The sequence below is a fragment of the Agelaius tricolor genome, unplaced genomic scaffold, assembly GCF_023055355.1.
Source record: "Agelaius tricolor isolate 1412-34295 unplaced genomic scaffold, bAgeTri1.0.p SCAF_15, whole genome shotgun sequence".
Classification (NCBI taxonomy): Eukaryota; Metazoa; Chordata; class Aves; order Passeriformes; family Icteridae; genus Agelaius; species Agelaius tricolor.
Window position 1 is genome coordinate 9,154,190 of NW_027269275.1, and position 15,811 is coordinate 9,170,000.

General features: G+C 44.1%; 1 protein-coding gene across 10 annotated transcripts in view; it reads right to left on the reverse strand.

Moving 5' to 3' along the window:
* The window catches only part of ZNF423 (zinc finger protein 423), a 281,081-nt gene that overhangs the window by 119,213 nt on the left and 146,057 nt on the right, over window positions 1–15,811 (reverse strand). Inside the window, exon 1 of one of the 10 annotated variants that reach the window (XM_071440363.1) lies at window positions 12,867–12,982. The exons of 8 other annotated variants lie outside the window; for them this stretch is intronic. The gene's annotated coding sequence lies outside the window, so the exon portion shown is untranslated. Of the gene's footprint in view, window positions 1–12,784; window positions 12,983–15,811 lie in introns of those variants that run through there. One more of the 10 variants, XM_071440361.1, reaches the window with a different exon arrangement.

The window sequence follows — 15,811 nt, forward strand, 5'->3', positions numbered from 1 at the left end:
AGATAGGGAGGAGGATGAGGGAACCCTGCTTCTTAGACCAAAATTACTGAATCACTGCATTAATGAACACAACTTTCTTTATTTTTCAAGTTCAGTGAAAGAATGCCATCTATGCAAAATTTTGATCCCACATTACAAAATAATTACATGATAATTACATGAGCATTAAGATGTCTACCCCCCGAGTAAAGCCACTGCACCCAACCGCTAACTAAGGCAGGCCTGGAATGTTTCAGCTTATTAAGGAGAAATCCAGCATTGAGCAAAACCTCCAGCTGAAGCAGATTTCTACTCTTTTACTCCTCTGATTTCTAATTAATAATTAAAACATGTTCCTTTCTTTGGAAACCCAATTAGACTTGCGCATCAGCCTGAAAACAAACTTTTTTTAGTAGCTAAGCTACTTCTCATGGTTTAATGGGGTGGCAGGAGTGTTTTCTACATAGCTCCACTGACACAATTCATTTATTTCTTTCCATTCTACAATGGATATTGTAATCCATCCCCAACAATATAAACATTACATTTGCACAGCTAATTAGGATGTTGGCAGTATGAATTAGTGACCCTCTGATTTCTTCCAGTCAGGGCCGCCCCTGCTGCCTGCACTACTTAGGATACACAATTAGGCAATTATATTTTCAGCATCTTTTTTTCCTCTCTAATGCTACCTCTTTCCTCACATTCAATATGAGCATATGCACCAAATGAAGAGTTGTGTAGTTTATTTTGGGGAGGGGAGTAGGGGAAGGAAGGGAGGGAGAGACACAAAGTGTCACATTCAATCCCTTGCCCTATCAGGCTCTGCTAAGTCAGTATCAGAGAATGACAGAGGGTCTGTAAGACTGCAAATTATCTCCATAAATGTTTTAAAGAAGTGATTATGCAGAATGGGTAGGAGATATATTCTGACTGGGAATGAAGCAAAAGGAAAGAGGGACAAAATAAATAAATCCTGATCTCTGGATGCAGTGGGCTGGTACTGAACCTCCATGCAGGGCTGCGGTCACCGAGCTGTCCCCAGCCACAGGATGATGACAAATTGGAGAGAATTCAGAAGAAGGCAACAGAAGTGATTAATGTGCTGGATGGACTGATTTATGAGGAAAGGTTAAAAGGTCTGATTATATGTATCTTTGTTAAAGAACAGCTAAGGAAGGTGCAGGAACTGCTTCCAAGGGGTTCATGCACGGTAAACACCATCACTGCATTCCACTGAGCATTTGGGGAGGGCAGGAGGAGAGAAGAAAGCACAATTTTATGCTAGACACTAGGAAAATATCTGCAATAAATGTTAGAAAAGAGCTGTTTCCAACAGGAAGGACTAGAAACCTCACCATTTGAAAGCTGTAATGGACAAAGCACTAAGAAAATACACTGCAGGGGATAATGTCTGTTTTAATGTTGATGCTTGTTTAACTCACTGACTAATGTACACTGTGGAGACATAGCATCTTTATTAAAGCACAGACTATATCTCTGAGTCCTCTGCTGTGAAAAGTTCTCCATTAAAATCACTTATTACTAGGGGCACTGGAAATATTTTGGGCCAAGTATGTGCCACTCCATATCAGCTCTCAATCCACAGCTGAGGAATCCAGAGGATCCAAGAGTACCAGTGAGGGCAAATTAAATCTTTCAGTTCTCAAATATTAACCCAGCATTTTCTAAGTTCTGTAATCCAAACAAATAAAACCCACCATCCCCCAGTCTAAACCACTTTGCAGAGTAAAACTGTCCTCTATTTTCTTCTTTAAATATGGAATAATTTTATGTCCTAGAAAATCAAGTGTTTAAGAGCAAGTTAACCTTGGCATTTGTGTGACTGAAGAACAAAAATAAATCAAGATTACTAAACTATTAGGAGTAATGAACCCAATACTCCTACTTATACCCAAGTAAATTAGAAATCCTGCCATTGAATTAAGCTAATGGAAATATATTGAAGTAGAAACTGGTATAAATTAGCAGAAGACCAAGCCAAACATAACCAGAGTGACACATTTCCAGGCCATGTGCAGAGCTCAAACCAGGAAAAATAATTTACAATCAGCTCATGGAGACAGGAGGCAATGATGGCTCCATGGCTGCTGTAGCTCGAGCAAGCAAAGCTGGAAAATCCACGCGGTGCTGGCCCTCCCCACGACTCGCAACAGAAACCAGCCCAGACTGCAGCACTATTGGCAAATCATTGTTTGAAGAGTAATTCCAGCTCCAACTGCGCCCTGCCACTATTCACAAATATAGCCATACATAGTGCCTGTAGAGACGTGAAACATTTCAACTTCTACAGCGGCTTGTCCATCATCCTTCCCATGCACAAGGCTACACACAGCCTCAAGCCAGCACAGCTGGACCTCCAGGTGCCAGATTAGGAGAAACCAAAAAGGTCTTTTTCCAAGAAAAATACAACACTCCTTCCCCCTCTCCCTGCTCACGTGCATGGGTGAGAACTAAGCAGGCTTGAGGGGCTTTATTTATTCCCTGCTAAAAAACCATTAAGCTCTACTGTACAGATCCGAGTCTGCCAAATTCTGTCACTTCATGCTTTGGATGTAAATTATAAAAAGAGACCAGGGGAAAAAATACAGTAGAAAACAGATGCTCTGGATTACAGTGCTGGGGTTTTTTTCCAAAACTACCATTTCCTTTATAGTTTCATTTATTTGGTAAGCAGAGGAGTATGACTGCCATGAAAGGGGAGACAATGGCTTTCCCAACCTTTGACATTTAAATCCATTTCCTTCCTCAATGATGAGACAAAACCCCTTCCCTTTGACAAACTAGACTCCCCTGCTAGACAAGGAGCAGCACACAACAGTCAATAACACAGCAGCAGCAGTGTCTGGAGCTCCATGTTCTGTTAACATTCCCAACGTCATTAGAAAGGTAAGAAACTCCATAGCTTTGTGCCTCAGTTTCGCCATCCATGAAATAAGAAACATAATACTGCACTGCTTCACAAAGTTTGTTTAAAATGTTCCGGTGAAATGAACCAGCCTCAACAAGCAAGTAACTCAAATTGAGCTTTCAGTTGATACCCCTAATGCTCAACTGAACTTTGAGTTCAGCTTCTCAATTGACACCACTAAAAACATTTACACAAAAGCTTCACACAGCCATGAAACTGAAGCCTCTTGTGTAGTTTACAGTACATTGAATCACTATACATCAGCACAAGTTTCGTGGCTCTTAGGACAGGTCTATGGAAAGCACTGAGAGCAGAAAACCCTGATAAAAATCTGAAATTAAAATCTCAGCCCTACTGCAACTACCAACTCACAAAACCTACATATTACAGCATCGTTGATTTGTCTTGAACTGACCAAAGTTTGTAGTTCAGAAGAGAAGGTGGAAAGTACTGAAAGTCTCTCATGAAACTTTTGAATGTCATTTGAATTTGAGATTTGTTATTTTCAGATTTAACTAGTCACTGGGTCTGTCACTAGTTCACTGCAGCAGAAACTCAGTGATGCATTAAACACTTTTCGTTACTAAATTCAAAACAGTTTCTCTTTTACCAAGACTGCAGGGATGCTGCCTTGTTCACCCAGCTTGCCAGAACAGGCCAGTTTGGTCACAAAAATCTTAGCCCCAGAAAGAGTTAAAAAATCTTTAAATTTGCCTTTGGTTCTTGTTTTATGTGCTTACTTCCAAAGCATTTCCAAATTGTATTAGTTTAACAGACTAGTGTATCTAAATCTTTTTAGCCACATACATCACTCACCAGCATGATTTTATTACAAGGGATATGTTATTAAAGCTTAACCTTGCACTCAGTCACTAATCAAAAACAATTCAAGAAAGCAAATCAAATGTTCCAACTTAACTAAAATCTCCTCCCTTTAAGCAACAAATAAAGCCCGGCTGGCTTGCAGGGAAACTTCCATGCATCAGCATCAGCTCACTCAAATCAGGCACGTTTCTTAAGTCTAAATTTAGCTGCTTGAATTTCTTCAGAACTTTAATTCCTGAATATTGTGTTGAACCTACTGAGACTGTTGAAGTGCCACATCTTAAGGCTGCAGTCATATTGAGATTCCTTTATGGCAAATATAAGAAGCAAAGTTGCTGTAACACACAGGCAAGCAGTTGGGAACAAACACACCAGCAAAAGGATCAGGCATTCAGAAGCCGAGATTCATCTTCCAGTCATGCTGGCAATGCTGAATCTCACCTATGTGCCATTGAGGAGTAGTTAAGCTACTTAACCAGCTGAAGAGAAAATGATTGTACATACATATAGGAAGGTTGATTTCATGGAGACACCTCTTAGGTTTTCAAATCCCTCCTTGACTGGAAGCAGAATCAATCAACGAGCGCTCATTTTTGGACAGGATGAGGCCATGCCTTCACTCAGAAAACAGGAGCTCCTAAAACTCCCGTGCCAGCGAGGTGCCCCAGCAGTGGGGACACCTGCAGGGACACCTGTGTCCTCTCTGTGCTGGAACAGGCTCTGAGTCACAGCAGGTGGACAGGTTTCACCCATGGATAACCAATCCTCATCCCCTGGAAAGGCGAGCACGGCACAGGCGCTGCCGGTTTCACTGCTTCTTGTGACAGAAGACGGAGCAACTTCTGCTTTGCAAGAGCAAGTTTAAAATTTATATTATAACACTGAATCCACCAAAGCTGCCAAGAGACATTGAACTCATGGGATCTGTGAAAGTTTTTCACACCTGTGTTTTTCTCCTGTGCCTAATATTATGGGAGGCATTTTGGAGGATTTTACAATGCAAGTTTCAATGAGACACTTACAGTCTCCCTCAGGCAAATTGTCACAGCTGCAGAGGTCTGCTACCCAGCTGCCAATCAAGGCAGGCAGGGAGTATGTGCAGCGAAATCACAAAAAAGGCAGGCTTCATTAGACTGCTGAAACCTAACTAGCGGCTATCTGGGCGTGCTTGAGCCCTTAAAACAGGGTTGCTTTAGAAAAAGGGATTTTTTTTTTCCTTTCCAAGTGAAGAAAGGGCCCTAGTACTCATTGAGGAATGTATTGGTGCCAACTTTCCCCTTTGCAATTTCAATGTTTGTTTTCTCTGTCTAAAAAAAGAAATTACATTGCCCTACAAGCTTCTATTATTAGATTAGCTGATATAGCTGGAAAAAGTGGACAAGATTACAGGTTCCACATCCCTTTGCCAGGTCTCAGAAGTGTGTCTACTTTTTCCAACTCTAGAAGCTGCTCCAGTGAAATATTCCTTTCTACAACCTTTCCTTCCCTTATTTCCTTAAAGCACCCCAGCTACAAAACCACTGGCACTAAAGACCAGCTGTGCTGGAAGAACTGGAAGAGAATTTTTCCTCCTTCATGCCTAACAGAAATATTCTGAAGGAACTAAATGCATTTAATAAAATTAAAAAAAAAAAAAATTAAAAAGAGCTCTACAGACAAGGTCAAACACACAGAAGCTCAGCCCAAATAATGTTCAAGTGGGAAATTTAAAAGCACATGGAAACAAGTGGCATATTGTAAGCCATTTAACAAAGTTAATTTTAGGTATTCACTACATCTGGTCTCGGCCCCTATTCAGCAAACTATTTAAGCATGTGCTCAGGTTTAAGCAAGTGCAGGCTGAAAAGCCTACGTGTCCCATCACGTGCTCCAGTTGGGCATCTGCTGAACTACTTAGCTGATCCAGGACCATAACATATAATAAGAATTGCCCTGAAAGTTATCTAATTAACAGCTGTTATTTTAAGAACTACACAAACGTAACGCACATTTTATGTCCCTAAAAGAGCAGGTATCATGAAGGCATAAATCCACATCTAAAACTGTTTCAGACACAAAGCCACTTATGCAGATATGTTTTGTGAATGAAAAGAAAAATGTAGGCTTTAAACTAAAACATAGTCAGACCCATCAAGCTGCCTCTGTCCATTACCACACTTAATGTTTGTTATCCTCGCTGCTTCTTTGTTATTTCTTACTGACAATTTGTTATATGTTGCCTCTAATTAGTTCTACCAGGAAAATGTTAGGATTTTTTTTTTTAATTTGTGCCCATTTAGGTTTTCTTCTGAACACAAAAACCAGTGACATGATGTTCAAACATTAATGTTTAAGTGGCTTAGCAGCAGACCTATAGATTTCCAAATTCTCAGATAGTCACAAATCCTACTAAAATAAAAGGCAATGGGGAAAGCTGAGCTCCCCCTCCACGCCGCGGGTGCCTCGAGACCTGAAGTTTGAAAATTCTGGGCTCCCTATTTACAATTACAGCTGCATTTCCCGAGCGGATTGTGCCGTGACGGCTGAACCCTGCAAATGTCACCGGGCCGGCTCGGGCAGGGCGCAGCAGCAGCAGCAGAGCCATTGTTGCTGGGGCCCGGAGGGAGGAGGTGCCGCCGAGGCAGATGGGGACCGCGGTAATGCGGAGCTCCCCGGGGACAGCCCGGGCCGGGGCTCCGCCAGCACCACCTGCCTCCCTGGGGCTGCGGCGGGCACACGGGGGGCTCCCTGCTGCAGGGACACGGGGCCATTGTGCTGCCCCCTCCACGCGTGTGCCACCCCCCAAAGCATGGCACGGGGGGGTGACATGTGCCACCCCACAAAGCATGGCACGGGGGGGGGTCACATGTGCAAAGCATGGCACTGGGGGTGACATGTGCCACCCCCCAAAGCATGGCACGGGGGGGGGGGGAATCACATGTGCCACCCCCCAAAGCATGGCACAGGGGGCCCTGTGTGCCACCCCCAAAGCATGGCACAGGGGGCCCTGTGTGCCACCCCCAAAGCATGGCACAGGGGGCCCTGTGTGCCACCCCCCAAAGCATGGCACAGGAGGCCTGTGTGCCACCCCCCAAAGCATGGCACAGGGGAGTCACCCCACACCCACAGGCAGGGGGTGTCCCCCCAGGTGGCTGGCAGAGGGGTTCCTGCTCATGCCACATCTGATGGCGCCACCCTGGCTGCAGTGCAGCTGCTTGGCTTGTGTGTCCCGTGAGGAAGAGGGAGCACACAGAGACATGCTGAGCTTCTGTGATTTCAAGACAACATTAAGAACCTTCAGCCCTTCTCTCCTGCTAATGTTACTAATAACCTCCATATTGTCATCTATCTTACCTGAGCTAACAGTTTATAAACCACCACCTGCAGCTTGTCCCTTATAGTTTATTAACATACACTAATAAACAGTATGCTTCACTCCCACTGTGCTGCCAAGTGAAGCCAGTCAGAATAACTGCATTAGCTTTACTGTTCTTTCTCAGCACATTTTTCCCACATGGGAACAATTAGGACTAACTCCCTCCAGATTATATTTTGAGATCCATCATATTTGCAGGAAAATAATAATAATAATAATAATCTTTTTCACAAATGCATCTGTAGGCATCTACAGAAAATTAACCTGGCTGACGTTACCAAAAGTGATAGGCTCTTAATCTCCTCAGCAGTTCCTCTGCAATGGAAAGGGTTAATGCTCCCCAGGCTCTGACTTACACCTATTATGCTCAAGTTTAAAAATAAGATGTGAAAGATGCATTATATAAGGCCAGTACTGCTATCCTGCCCATCTCCTATTTTGGAATTAAAGATCATCATTGCTCACATCAAAGGGGCTGGGTGAGAATAAAAGAAAAGACAGGAACAATGAAAATAGCTACCCGACACGAACCAGATCAAAGGACCAGGCACAGAAAATGAAGAGCTAGGGGGTCCTTTAATTACTGTCCACATCCTTCAAGTCATGTGGTGAGAAAGAAGGGAAAAAAGTTTTGAAGGCCACTGGGTTTTGTCTTGCTGTGGCTCCTGTTTCCACAGTCTGTGCCAGTTCCCTACAAACTGCTCTGCTTTTTATTTTTTAAATTTTTTTTTTCTTCATTTTATTAAAGTCAAATAGGACTCCTGGACTCCAAAACTCCTCCCTTATGCCAGGAGGAGGAGAGGGAAGGAGGGGTGAGAGGGGCAGTAGTACAGATAGTCTGTAGCAATTGCCTGAAACAATTTCAGGAGGACTGCTCCAGGCAGCGCCCCGGGAGCTGCTTTGGGAAGGAGAGCTCTGGCTACCTGAGGCTAGTCTTTATTTGCTGGCCTCCCGGGTTGAGAAAACTTCAAATTCACATAGGGCACTGCTCCATGGGGCAGCAGATCAAACCTGGCTACTAGCTGTTTGAGCTCAGCAGCAGAAAAAAGGATTGCTCTGGGACTGAGCATAAGTAGAAGCATGATTAAACTTCAAACATACACAGCCCCCCCCTTTTTTTTTATACACAGCAGACAGTTATGGCTAATATTTCGATATGGACTTTAAAAATACGCTGCAAATAACTTACTCCAGCCTGCTGGCTGTGGGCTTAAAAATAATAAAAATTTAAACTAGCTGTATTATTGCAATGAAGTCAAATGTTCAGATTTACATATCATGGATCATTAAGGGAATGTCAAGTTATTTAAAAGAATCTCTTTTTATTTAACTTAACTCTCAAGATTAAAATTCAGATATTTGACCATTGACTGTAGTGACACATCATACCATTTACTTCCTTCTATTTATACTTCAAATGTGGTGCATTTCTCTCTAATTACTCCTGACTTATGTTTCACAGAATCACAGAATAGCCGGGGTTGGAAGGGACCTCTGGAGATCATCTAGTCCAACCCCTGAATGTTTATTTTTAAAAAGACAGAATAAAACATGTCATAAGGAAGCAATAGAACAGGGATTTAAAAATTGATGCAGAAGAAACTGACCAAACTTTCTAGGAAGTAACAGTGCTTTGCTCTAATAAAAATATTTTGGAAAAGAAAAGCCCTGGGATGTTCCCAAGAAATTGTATTTGCTAATATAGATGCGAGCAATGGACACAGACAGAAGTTACTGAAGAGGAAAATGCCTTCCTGTCTCAGGTCAGTTTGCTTAGATTTATGCTGTATGCCAAACTAGAGCATGAAAAGCATTTAAACACAATTTTATAGACTTTGAAGAAGGAAGCTCATATCACCTAGACAACATCTAGGAAAGGGGAACACAGGATACAAAGGCATCCTTCTTCCCATCCTGTTTACAGCTTGGAAACTGTAGACAAGCAGTAAGGATGATCTTTTAAGAGGCAATTTAGCCTCCAAACTCCAACGAGTGCCAAGTTACTTCATCTTCTTTCTGATGAAAGTTGCCTCCATCTCTTCCTGCTCTTGGACACTAACATTCAGCAAACAGCCGTTCTCAGGAGGCCAGCTGAGGACTAAATTAAGCAGATATAGACTACAAAGCTGCTTTCCAAAGTGGGCATCATGCCTGGGCTCTACATCTGAGCAGTATGCTAGGTATGTGTACCAAGTTCAGTTAGCTGTCTTGCAAACATCCGCCATGGGAACCTTGCCCAAACAAGCCTTCAAAGCTACCCTGGCTCTGGTGGGATCAGCACCACAGCAGTGGGACTGGGACATTTGCCTCCTTGTTACAGGTCTCAAAGTACCACATTATCCATTTAGATAGTCTTTTGATTGAGACAGCTTCCCTTTTGGGCTTAGCCCCAAATGCCAAGAACAGATGAGATGGTTTAAGAAATTCTCCAGGTAAAACATGAAAAGGATGCTTAAGATCCAGCTTCTGACGAATAGCTGCACTCAGGGACCCACAAGGGCTAGGGAAATAAACATGGTCAATTAAATGAACTGATTGAAAAGAAATCAGAGATCCCTCTGGGGAAAATCTGACATGTGGTCATACAGCCACTGCAATCTTTTTGGAAGGTGGTAAATGGGGCAAAAGCTGGGATGAACTGGATTGCCTTACACATTTGGCAAAAGGTGGTTGTCATAAGGAGGGGCATAATCTTTAAAGGAAATAAAATACAAAGAAACATCCATGATGGGTTCAAAAGGATGCTCAACCAGCTCACTCAAAGCCTCTTGAAACCTCAGCACTGAGTAGAGAATTCTATTGGGAAAATACAGTAAAGGCTCTTCAGCAAATGTTCTGTCCTTTCCATAGACTGTCCCACAAAATGCACTGGTTGATGCTGAGAAATCTTCCAAAACATTCCAAGATGAATTAACATGAATGAATTAATTGGAATGCAAACTAATAAGGATGGTGCAGAATAAGACTCATTTTCTTTTATCTCATTAAAAAAATACTTACATGCTCATTCATGAGAGGGAATAATTTACTAATAGTTCAGCTATTTTTGATATATTTGTTGAGACAAGCTCAAGAGACAGTGGGATCACCAACAGGACTGCCAGAAGTTAAAGATCTACATGGAGAGCTACCTCCCCTTTGTGTCTTGCCTTTGCATCTTTGAGAGTCCAATGCTGGTGCTGCCCAGGCCATGGTGTGCTGTGTGTGGGCCCTGAGCTCAAGCTCAGATGGAACTGGAGCAGGCTGAGCACACATTCTCTCCTAGATAAGCAGTCTGGAAGGCCATAAATGTGAATGCAGGCTGTTGAGACAATGCCAGCATATCTAAAAAGCAGAGTAATGAGCTCAAGGTGCCGTCACTAGGAGCATGTGTGCCTTTTCCTGTCTCACTTTCTGGAAACCCACGGGTATTCCTGCAAAGGGAGGGACATCCTAAAGTGGTTGCTGGACTATAACCCAAGAGAAGGGCATCTTGCAGAGTTAATTGAGTTATTTACCCAGGAACTCAAGCAACATTTGCTGTCAGGATTGAGGAATTCTTATTTTGCCTGTGGAAGTCAATCACCTGGTTCTCATCTAACTTTGCTAGAACAGAGCACTACTCATTAAGCCTTTTCAACCTGCACCAGAAACAAAACTCAAACTTCACAGTTTCTTTTTCCTCAGAAGGTTCAATCACAGAGTAATTTAGTTTGGAAAGGACATATGGAGATCATCTCTACATAAACTGTTTCTCAAAGTCTTTTACTACCAGAAGAAAGTCACCAGTCATTTCAATAACTTTTTTTTTTGAGAATGCTTTATCAAAAAAATTTCTCTAATAGGCTGGAAGCCCATCTCTCACTGGGTAGAGAAGACACTACCTGCCCGTGCTTCCTAGAAGCAGGACATTTGCTTTCTGTGTCTATTTCTATGACAATGTCTCAGGGAAATCATGAGACAGCCATCAGTGTTGGAAAAGAAAGCAGAACTGCCTGGTCAAAAGCACAGGAAAGTAAAATCAAGTAGATGCATTTCTTCCTTCTAATAAGTTTTGGACTTTTTTAAGAGTGGAAGATATCCTTTGCTGAAGTTGTTAATTTCATCTTACATTTCCCACGTCTTCTTCTGAGTCAACTACCTTAGCCTGTATGTTTCACTTTAGTTGCTGCCTCCAGATCCACTCTACCTTTTACCAGTCTATTCCCCTCCTTCTCTCCCCATGCTTCCTTGACATTTCTCATCTTTCTCTTGGCAGTTCCCACCCTGACTCACATCCTCTGCCCCATTTCCAGTCCTGTTACTCTAACCTTCCTCTAGAACACAATCTGTCAGCTTCCCCTTGCTTACCCTCTTTCCATCCTTTCTACATTTCTGTCGTCTCCATGGTCAGAGCAGACTCGTCTATCCCTTCCTGAAGTCATTAACTTTCCTTGCCAACTGTTTTGTCCACAGCTCTGTAAACCCAAGACCAGCGACAGTATAAAAGAGAGCAATACAAAAGAGAGCATCAATGCATGGCAATGGAGAGACTGCTGCCTACATAATGAAGATCTGGAAAAAACCCCAAAAACTGTCAAAATTACAAGACCTAGGTGAATTTAACACACATTCAATGATTAGGGGGGGAAAGTTCAAGATTATGTGCTTCAGAAAGGCACTATTGCTCAGCTAACACTCCTTAAACCTGGCACTACCAGAGCTGAAAAACAATTTCACAGGTCTCCTGCACCTTGAATGCAACTAAAAGACAAAGCAGAACTCTGATGCTTCTTAATGCCTATGCACACTGCTCCAGTGTTCACATGGCTACCCCAACATAAAGTACCTGATGCCTTACTGAACTTGCCTACCTGTGCTGTATGAGACACATAGTCATACTGATCACTTTTGTGAGACAAGTTTTCTCAAAACCTTGAAGTTTTTCAATTCTAAAACATTTTTAAAGATTCATATGAGCTCCTAATGCAACTACAAACCTGATAAAATCTGCTGCCAATCTGATCATTTCCCTTTGAGTTTAACTCAGATATATTCCTGCATGCCTCTACAGAATCAACTTAAAATAACCTGGTGAATTTCCTCCTTATTCTCTAGGGCAGGTATAGTGTTCTAGCTGTGACTTGAGCAAAGCTCTGTGAATTATATGGCAAGAACAACCCCATTGTCAGAGCACTCACCTGAAAATCATGCTAATACCTTAGTGATGCTTTGGTAATAGGTGTAACACACGCCTAGGAATGGAAAAAGACCTGGGCTGCATGGCCACACAGGCCTGTACAAAAGTAGGGAAAAGGAGATGATCCAGGAAAAGCAGGAGTTGTTTCACTTACAAATGTCCCAAGCTCTTAACAAAGGAATACAAATCATTTTGGTGATGCTTCCTTCTCCATTCTTCCCTTTTCTGCTCCCTCCATGCTGACATTTCCTCTCTTGCTGCCACCTCCCAAGCAGCTGCTACCCTGTTACTACTCTCCTACCTCCACTGCTTTGAGAATTCACCCAAAGTGTGTCCTTTATCTCCCACTGTACATTTAAAAGCTAGCATGTGGCCAAACAAGCATACAAGTCTGTTTCCCAGCAAACTACTGTCTTTAAGGTATCTTAACTCACCCTGGTATTTGTGGGTTGTCCCTCAGCCTCCTTCCCTCTGTGTCCCCGACACAGTGCCAGCCACCTGCTTCCCACCCTGCCACCACTGACTGCTGCCTCACCTCGCCTTCCTCTTCACCACCCTGCAGCCCCTGGCCCCTCTGCACGCCCAGACACACGGGTGGGGCAGGAGAGCAGTCCCACCTCAGCACGTGGAGCGCAGCGCGTCCGTCCTGCTGTGGTGCCTGGGCTGCGCCTGCGCCTCGCACACCGCGCTGGAGGCGACACGGCACAGGAAAACCAACAGCCACCAATGAGCACAGCCAGCCCTGCTCTTTGTTTCACTTTTAGGTTCAAACCTGCCCCCTTTTCATTTCAGGACTTAGTTCAGCAGAGGCCAGTTCCTCCAGCTGCCTGTCACTGCCAGTGCCCTATAGACTGGCTCACACCCCAAAACTCAGCATTGCATCAGCACAGGGGTAATTTTTTAAATCTTTCCAACAGAAGCTGGTTTTGTCCTTTCCCCACACCCCTCCCAGGCAGGGCTGGTGGCTCAGCCCAGAGAGTGCTTGATGTCAGCACAGGCTGGCAGCAGCCCTGCTGGCAGCAAGGGGCCTTAGCATAGAGGAGCACAGAGGTGGGCAGGTGCTGAGTGGGTGCACCTTATCTCCATGAATTTTACTCACTTGTATCTATCCAAATGACCTCAGAGTACTTTTGCTTTGGCAGTTGCTCTCCACATTGCTGTCAGCACTTCTGAGATCGACAAGCTGAGCACACTGGCCAGGCTGGGAGGAGGATGAAAGGGGCGCTGCCAAGCACTGGCCTAGTCTAAAAACATCTGACTGCCTAGGAGCAGCTCACCAGCTGTATTTGAGGTAGACAAGGACAGTGTCACCTGCCAGTCATACCACAGTGGCTAAAAAGACAAGACCACATTACAGCTGTAGGTTTAATTATACTGGAACCAGAAACGTCAGAGGGGAGGATGGCAACAGTAACCCAGTAGGCTCTCAAGCCCATAAGCAAAAAGAAAAAAACCCTTTTTTTTCCACACAAGGAGTCTCTAATCTGAGCCATAGTTGATCAGCAATGGTTGTGCTGGCATTAGGCCAAAATTTTTACATGGTTCCTTCAAGAAAGTCATCTTTCTTCAGAGCTAACTTGTCCCTTTCATAACCAGTGGTCATGACAAGGCAGATTACCAGCTCTTTCAGCAGAGGAGACCTATTAATCTGTTTGATAGGATATCAGGATACCCTGCTCCTGCTCAAACAGATAGCAAATGTTCCACCCTTTCACTAGTTGGGAAGAAATCCCAATAATCTGGCCCACACATAAAGAAATCTTCTGCTGCCATTCTGAAGAAAACATGACAGAGCTCTAGTGAAAATCACAACTTCTTCATGATTAGATAACCACAGTGTCTTACCTCAATAAGGCCCGTTCATTTTCCTAGCACATCCATACATACACTTGTTCCAGGATGGGATCCAACAAAATCACTGCAAAAGTGGGTTGGTTAATTTTTATTTCCCAGGTTAGGGTTGGGTGTTTTTTTTCCTAGCCAACGTTTGATCTCTCTGGCACTACAATACTGCTTGGCTGCCCACCCTACACAGTGCCTATATGGGAAGAAGAATACACTGCTAGAGCTTGCAAGGTTCATTTAAGATACACAATACACTAATACAGTCTGTTAAGTCTTAGAGAATGATTTTTAAAACAAGCAAAGAAATGTCCTCCACTAAAGAAAGAAAACTCTAATGTGTGGAAAAAATGCCAGTTTAGGTCTGTGGTGTCATGGTCCACAGGGGAGGCTTTTCCACCCTCAATACTAATTATGTGCTGGGCAAGATACAGCACTATACATTAAGCACTATATCTGATCAAGCAGAAGACTTTTTTAAATAGTTTACTAGCTATTAGGTATCCTGCACTCTACACGCTGTGCTGAAATAAGATTTTACTGCTTGCAGATGCAATTGCCAAAGACTAAAAGGTTTTATTTTCTCAAACCACACAAACTATATTACTACTCCTGAATGCTATATTAGGGGGAATCCCCTTAAAAGAGAAGAAAAATTTCTGGCTGGCAAGTTGCTAGTGAGAAAGATCCAAACTGGCTAAACTGAAGCTGCAAAGCAACAGATACGAAAACACAAATGGCATCAATCTCTGTTTTCCTCTACATCTATCTTGAGCTGTGGGGTATGGTGTTGTGGTGGGGAGCAGGAGAGAAAGAAGGGCTGCCGAAATGCCCAATGTGTGGACACAGCACAACTCAGTCCCCTGACAATCCCCTTCTCTGGTGTCACTATCTGCTGGCTTTGTGGGCAAAATTGACTGCTGGTCGCTAGTAGCCAGCACACACAGCCTGGCGACCTGAAAAGGCCATTGATTTTCCCTGTCCTTAAGAGCACGCTCTGCTGAGCTTGGAGCCGTGTGCTCGCAACTTTAAGGGGGTGCGTTTTGTTTAATTGTGCCTTTTCTTGGCCTGAATTTCCCCCAAAAAGCTGAAGAGGGCATGTGCTTATTATCTTTTAGTGCAGCATGTGCTCGGTGCAACCTGAGCTCTTCGGATACTTCGGTCTGAAAATTAGAAAAAAAAAAAAATTAATTGCGAGGAAAAACAAGGCTGCTCTGCGACTTTGATTCAATCAATTACCATTATCTTGCAGCGCAGCCCTCCCCGCCGCCCCCGGACCAGTTGTGTTTAACTTTCCTCGCCAGCCGCGGCCCCGCAGCGCGCTGGCGGAGCGGCGCTGCCGGCTGGGCTCCCGCGCGGGGCCCTTATCAGCCGCTCCCAGTCAGCGCCGGCCCCGCACAGCTGGCAGGGACCCCCTCCGTCCCCGCCTTATCTGCCAGCGCAGCCCCGGCCGGGCCGGGAGGGGCCCGCGGCCGCCCCCGGCCTCCCCCGGCCGGGCCGGGCTCTGCCGCCGGCCGCCCCGCTCCCGCCGAGCCTCCTCCGGCGAGCCCGAGCCGTCTGAAGAGAGGCAGGAACAAAACCGCAAATTTAGATTAATAAAGCATTTGTTGATTCTACAGAAACTTAGCAGGCCCCTAAGAAATCCACCAGAGACCTGTGCAGCTCCAGTAATTTTCTGTTATATTATCTTTCTTGTAAAATACTTCCCCAGACAGAGCCC